We start from the raw sequence: 7,547 nt of genomic DNA on the forward strand, positions 1-7,547 counted from the left end.
AGATGTGTTTTAAAGCTCCAAGATCAAATCAGTGGAGAGAACTCAGCCGCTGACATACATACACCCTGCAAGTGTGCAGGACCTCTGTTAACATTGCCAGCAGCACAGCTGGGCTACCCACAGATGTGGGCACCTGCTCCTGCACTCCATCTTCCTTCAAGGGCATGTCGGTGATCACTCCTTCCAAAATTTTACTTTCTGTGACTCTGTAAAGTGGAGAAGGAAAAAAAAAAAACCCTGCTTGTAGGAGGTATTTCAATTCTCTAAGGAAAGAAAGTAGAATCCTACATTGGAGAGGTTTGGGGAGGGAGGGTTAACTCAGAGGTGAGCTTCCCTATCCAAGGGCCCTGGTCATTTTATCTTCCTGTTTGCAGAACCTAAGGCCATGAAGATATCAAGACCCCTAGTGTGTGAGTTAGTTACCTGGGCTCCTGTCTGGCCTTCGATGGTAGCTGCCCGCCTGTACTTACAGATCCCTTTTACGCTCGCTCATCTCGCTTTCTGAAGAAAGACAATGGCTACATTAGACCAGAAATACATTAGAATAGTGTTGTTCAAGCTATATCCATTAGCACATGGGTGTCCAAAATTTTTAATTGCATGTCATTCCAGGAAAAGTTGTAACAATATACATCAAAGAGATTGTTGGTTTATTCATAAGTGACATATGTGCATTTGTTCTAGTATACCAATAAACTACAATAAAAATCACAAAAAAATGTTCTTTTTAAAGGTGAGATGAAGAACAAGTAGACCTTAGCCACTGTTCTTACCTATCTCTCACTGCATATTTGCTTTAAAGCCTCAGGTTCAAGACAGGGGGGTTGGTGGTTGGCCTTTCTATAGCCTTTGTTTCTGTTGCTAACAAAATACCAGAGGCTAAATAACTAGCTTTTAGAAAAAGGTTTATTTGGCTACCAGTTCTGGAGGTCCAAAAGCATGATCTTAGCTTATCCTCAGCTGTGCAGAGGGTCTCATTCACGTGGCAAGCCAGGAAGACAGAAAGCTTAGAGACCAATCTTGCTATTTTGAGAACCTGCTCTTTTGAGAACAAATTTGTTCCTTCATTTGTAGGAACAACAATCAGCAGCCCCTCTAAAACACTTACCTATGTTTCTTGTCTCTGCTAAGTCCATGAAGCTTACACTCTGGCAGAATATTTAGCATTAATATAATAATGGATCAGCTACATGATTCAGTTTTCCATTACTATAACAAAACATATGAGGCAGACTAGCTTTTGAAAGAGGTTTGTTCAGTTCAAAGCTTTGAAGGTTCAAGTGCATGTGGACCCACTCTTGTAAGGATTTCATAGTGACTAAGGTATCATGGTGGTGGATATTTGCGTGAGAAGAGGCATTTGCATGGTAAGACAGGAAGCTAGATTGGGATCAGAGGTCAGCCTTAGACCTTTGAACACTTATCTTCGTGAATTTTTAGAGGTCCCATGAGAGTTACCTTCATGTCTTGAAGAAATATTTTCCTCAATTACCTACAGAACTCATTCTAAGCTCCAACTCTTAAAGGACCATGTTCCTCTCCCCTAACCTCAACCTGATCTGCACATTGGAGACTGAACTTCCAACACAGGAGCCATTAGAAAACTCTCAACTCACAGTAAAACTTAAAAGGCCAGGGGAAAGGACAGAAGACATCAACAATGGGAATCTGGGCCTTGGTGTGGCTGCTATCGAGACAGAGTAGGCCACACCTCCCTGGCAAAAAAGCAACTGGAGTTCACTTTGAAAACATTCACAAGCTGAACAAAAAAGTTTATTCAACTTGTAAAACTAGTTAACGTTATAAAGCATGCGCAGAATCTGTAGCTGCATGGGCCCCCCTCTTGCCTGATCTTCACCTTCTCCTGACCAGTTCTGATGTTGTCCTGGGCAAACCTAACACAACTCACCCTACTGACAGGAGGCAGAACTGAGACAGCACAGCCTAGAAAGGTGGCACCAACTGGTGTGGAACACATAATTACTAGTGTTCGCATGCCTACCGGGCTTGACTGCAAAGAAGAAACTCGGGAGATGAGTATTTGAGTACTATCTGTCCATTCAGCTGACTCCCTTGTTGAATTTTTACATTTTTTCAAATTGACACATAATTATAGCTATCAACAGGGTGGGGTTCCCACACAGGTGGATACTGTAGAGTGATCAGATGAACATGCTTACCACATTCAGTACTCTGATGCTCTCGTGTGTGTGTGTGTGTGTGTGTGTGTGTGTGTGTGTGTGTGTGTGTAGAACATGTAAACTTCTCCCTTAGTTTATTTTAGCTGCAGATTAAGACTGAGGTCAGTCACTGTATATCCAAGTCATGAGACATTTCCCACAAAAAAGTAAATATTTTAGACTTTTGGGCCATGGAGTCTTAGTTATGACAACTAGATGCTGCCCATAGAGCCAATGGGCAGTCATGAAAAGCTTTTCCCACAAAGAAGCAAATGGACCCAGACAATGAGGTTTTTCAGACTGCTGATCTGAGGAAAAATCATATTGTCAACCACCCTCACTCTGCATCCTTCGAGATGGAAACAAGAGTCAGAGAGATAAGAAGCCCTAAGCCATCAAGAGAGAGGCAACCAATTTTTGAATCCCAAAGTTTATACTCTCTATAGACAGAGTATATGTAACAGCTGGTACCTCTAGCCTTGTATTTTTAAATGTTACAGGTAAGTTTCTTGTTAGTCTGCCTGATTTTGTAAATAAACTTCTCTTGGGACACAGCTATGGCCTTGTGTTGGTGTATTGTCTGTGATCACTTGGCAAAGGTAGAATTGAATGACCAGAACAAAGCTAGAGATATTTGCTTTTTGCTCCTGCCTTAGATGCTATCCTTGGTAGCAGACCTCAAGGGTCAGTGTTCTAGAAGATAGCTATTGGTCTTCTCTCCCTCCAGATGTTTACTAAAGAGGCGACTGCCCGTGTGTACCTTCCCATATAGCACATTCAGAAGGAAAGCAGGCATGGACATAACTAAAGCCAAGATGATAGAGACCCTACAGCAAGCATTTATCATTCAGCTGATGCTAGCTCTTGAAGCACCCCCTTCCACGTCTGTGGCCTAATTAGGGTGATTACTGCATCTGCCTTGGTAATAGCCATATTTATCTCCCCCAAGTAAATTAAATGCACATGCAAATATTCATCAAATGTCAAGGTATTTTTCATCCTCTGACCTTTGAAAATTTATCAGATAACTTTTTGAAGGAAGAGTCTCTTTTGAACATGCTAGCAAAAATGAGATCATTGTGATTCGCAAAAGGAGATAATTATTAGAAACAAGTAATGAGGGTAGTTTCAGTCCATGACTGAGTAGGAAAGTGAGATATAAGCAGGTATTGTTTGGACCTTGATGTAATGCTAGACTATAAGGCTGAATGGAACCTGTTTAGCATGGCACTATGTGTCCTCTCTTTCTCCTGTATCCCATCTCCTGCTCATCCATCACTCTGCTCTCCCTGCCTGCTTCCTCCTCTCCTTTATTCTCTTCCTTTCCCCCTATGGCCCCTTCTGTATTCTGTGTTCTTTCTTGTACCATGAGCTGTCCTCCTATCATTGTTCCCTAGTCTTGGTGGAACAGGAAGCCACACCAAACAGCATGTCGTGCTGAATGGTTTACAGAGGATTCAAATCACTTCTTCCTCCCACTGAAGCTACAGGGCAGGGCACAGATGTGGGTCTCAGTCTTCATCTGGAGCTGTGTTCTTTGGAACCTAAAAGTCATGTCTTTAGCAGCCCAGAATGATCTGCTTTAGCATTCCAAAGGGTCCTAATGGATAAATATTCAACTGCATTTCCTGTACTCCCTGTTGGCCTGAATATGGCCCAGTAGGGACTTCCTGTTGTGGCACTGCAAGACTGAATGAGATGAATCTCACAATGTCAAAGGAGACATTCAAAACAAATGTGTTTCATGGGGCTGCTGATGAAACTTAGAACATCACACACACTGGACAATTGATGATAATGATCTGCATCCCACTCTTCAAAATAATTTGTAAAACAAGACTTGGAAGGTGTGTTCGACCAAGTGTGTTCAAAACCATGTTTTGCTCAGACTATGTTAAAGACTGACATTTGTCTTCGTGACTCAGGGACTTCCATTTTGTAATAAACGTGGCATAATGGGGAAGTTGTTTAAAGCACATTTCCCACTGAACTAACCTGGGCCTGTGCATCTTCTTTACAGACTGCGCAGACTTTAAGCATCATTCAGATATTTAGTTTCACTGTCAGTTTCCTTAACTGCTTCATTAGCTCCCACAGTTGGTGTTCTGGTTTAAAAAGGGTCAGAACCAAGAGAAAATTATTCCTTACAAAACAAGAAAAAACAAAACAACAACAACAAAAAATCCAACCAACCAAACAATTGCTAAAAATGCATACACTTCTCTCTTCATCGAATTCATAAAGAGAATTTTGACATCATAATCTCCTATGGCAGTAGAGGGATCCTCTTCTTTTGAATTAATCTAGGTAAAATTGTCTAGGAAAAAAAGATAAACCTTTAATTATTTGAAAATAAGCACAATTGTATTTCTTGTCTGACTCAATGCCAAGAAAGAAGGAAAAGGAAAAGATAAAACTTGATTCATAGCTCATTGTTATGGTTTTTATAATGGCCTGGAAGAAATCCCACTTGGGTCTTATTTTAAAAGATCATGTTTAACTTTTAGAAATATGAAACAGATTAAAAGTCCATATCCTCTCTTTACAAAAAAACAATAAACCCAGGTGATATAAACAGATCAAGTAAGCCTACTCTTTTGTGCTGAAGTAATTTAAACATGTGCTGTTTAACTTCCACACTGGTGTCTTTACGAGACCATAGTGCAGCATGCAGAAGCATCCTCTCCAAATCCATGATCAATATATTTAATTAGAGAATTTCACCTCATACCGACTCACCAAGTATGTACCACAATTAGTCTCCACACTCACAGAGACCAAATTAAGATCCTGTTCACTCATTTAGCTGCAAAGCTTACCTGAAGGTGACAAAATGTGCCTTATCCTTCTCTTCCTCATCCTCTTCTTCCCCTCTACTCTTCTGCGATTCTCTCCATCTTCTTCTATCCTTCCCCTTCCTCCCCTACCTTTTGCTTCCTCTTCATGGCCTTTTCCCCTTTCCTCCTTCTTTCCACTCTTTTCCTCCATCCTGAATTATCACTGATTGGACTGCATAGATTTCAATCAAATTGACTTAAAACCAATCATGAGTAAATCTCAACCCTTTAAGGCTTGTCCAAGAGATGCCACAGAGGATGTTGGCCCTGGTCCCAAAAAGGACTGCTACAGGAGACAGTCATTTGTCTCAGAAGCTGACTGTGCTTGGAAAAGGGCTGACCCAGATGAAGGTGAGATCTTCCTGGGGGTATAACGACTCCGAGACTCTACACCAAGAATATCATCAGGTTTTTGAGCTATCCACAGGAAGTTTAGTGTCAACACAACCCAGAATCCTATTAGCAGTCACAAAATTCAGCTATTTAAGTATTTGAAAAACAAAACAATTCTTTTAACTCAAGAATCAAAAGGAAAAGAAAACAGTCTACGCTGATGTCAAGCCATGATCCCTAAAGCTTAAAGCTCTGAGGATGTTAGCATCCAAAGTGAAACGCTGTAGAAACGATTGAGTCATTGTCGGGAAATCGGTCTTGGCTCATAGCTGAGGACCAACGTGAAGGATCCTAGGTCTTCCCTATGAGCTTATGATTGGAGCAACCCAGAGGCAGAACACAATTTAAATGCCCTTTGGGCAGGGATATACTCCCAGTGATAAGACAGCTTTGACAGTGTTCGTTGGAATTTTAGATTTTTTTCTTCCACTTCAGTAAAGGAAAAGGATGAATGGGGAACTCAGCCAGTGGGTTTGCTTCCTGATTCACATTCAGGATCACATGTCTCTTTTTGAGGATGTTTCCTCTCTCACTTCAAACCTTTTCTTTTCTTTCAACAATCCTTGTCCACTCAGCTGTGCCCAAAAGTGGCTCTGGTTGATCAAACCTGCCCCCTAGCCGAAAAATATTCATTTGACCATGTGTATATAACATAGAAGTAGAACTACTCTGGACCTTGCACTCTGACAAGATCTGTGACATCAGAGTGTCTACAGGCTGTGACCTTGTCTGGATGGGACAAGCGACCCTCTGTCCATAGGAAAGTGCATTAAGTTTAAATGTACCAATACTATGGACACATGATTCCTGCCTTCTAGGATCCAGAGCCAAGAAGAGGGCAGCTGATGATGTCTTCTGTGGAGTAAATGTTTTGGACAAAATCTAATAGGTAATTTTCTACAAAATCAGTGCTTCTCAAACTTTGTTATGCAACAAAACTACTTATGTATATGCGAAATTGTAATAAAAGCAACAAATGCTAAGTTTTAGTGTACATGTAGTCAGTCTACTGCCAGACACGGTTTGAAGCAAATGGGTTTCATTCCTCTATAATATACGGAAAGCTAAGCACTAGTGTGCTGGGAAGTGCTTAGTGATCGACTCTCAACAAACACCCCATGTCCAGTTCTGAGTTTCTGCCCATGTCTGTGTATGAATGTTCACCATGGCAGATCTTGAAAGACCAATGTGATAGCCCTGATGAAGCAGACGGAGGACATGCCCACTGCTGGCTCTCTTAGCCCTTTTGCAATGAAGAAACAGAGGCTCTAAAAAATTCTAGAGCTTGTTAGTCAGAGTTCACTAGTAGAAAAAGCTAGGCATGAGATGACTCAATTAGTGGGTGGGCTCTGACAATTCTTAACCTAAAGACTCCTCAATGCTCCCAATGTTCAACCTTAAGGCATGGAGAACAAATCTACTGGTGTAAGTCAGGGTTCTCTGCTGGCTAGACGTAGGCTACAAGATTAGGATGAAATGAACACTGGGGTAGGAGGGGTCGAATACCAGCACTTCACGTGAGTGATACAATGAAACTGTACCAGTAGGCCTCTGCCACTGGATGTGGAAAGGAAACTGAATGCCTTCTTGGGGGTCCTCAATTCCCTAGACATTCTCAAGCCTATTGGACTTTGGATTAAGCACTGCCAAGAATTTTTTCTTGTGTGTCTATATACACAAAATAAAATATACATTTACAAAGGAGAAATTTCATGATAAAAGTTGCCTTGCTTTACACAACTGCAAGACTGTTCCATGCCTGGTTTAGTGGAAAATGATGGAATGCCCACTTAACCTTTGCATCCAATTTTTTGCAATGTTATTTTCGTTCAAGCTTAATCAAAACTCTTGAGCTTACACACAGATAAATATGTGATTGGTGAAAGATAATTATTTTGAAATCTCTTTCACATAACCAGGTGAGTGTGAGACTTCATGATACCATATTACACCTATACCAGTAGCTCCTTTAAGATCAACTCCAAGGAGCTTTCTGAGAATATCTCAGAGCTTCCTACCGTCTGCTACTGTTTTTGTAACACTAGTCATCTGCCAAACATGGATTCTCCTGGATGGGATGTACACTGCTCCAGGGGAAGGGTTGAGGAGAGAGGGAGAGGGAAAGAGTGAGGAAGAG

This window comes from Mus caroli, chromosome 13, assembly GCF_900094665.2.
Source record: "Mus caroli chromosome 13, CAROLI_EIJ_v1.1, whole genome shotgun sequence".
Lineage (NCBI taxonomy): Eukaryota > Metazoa > Chordata > Mammalia > Rodentia > Muridae > Mus > Mus caroli.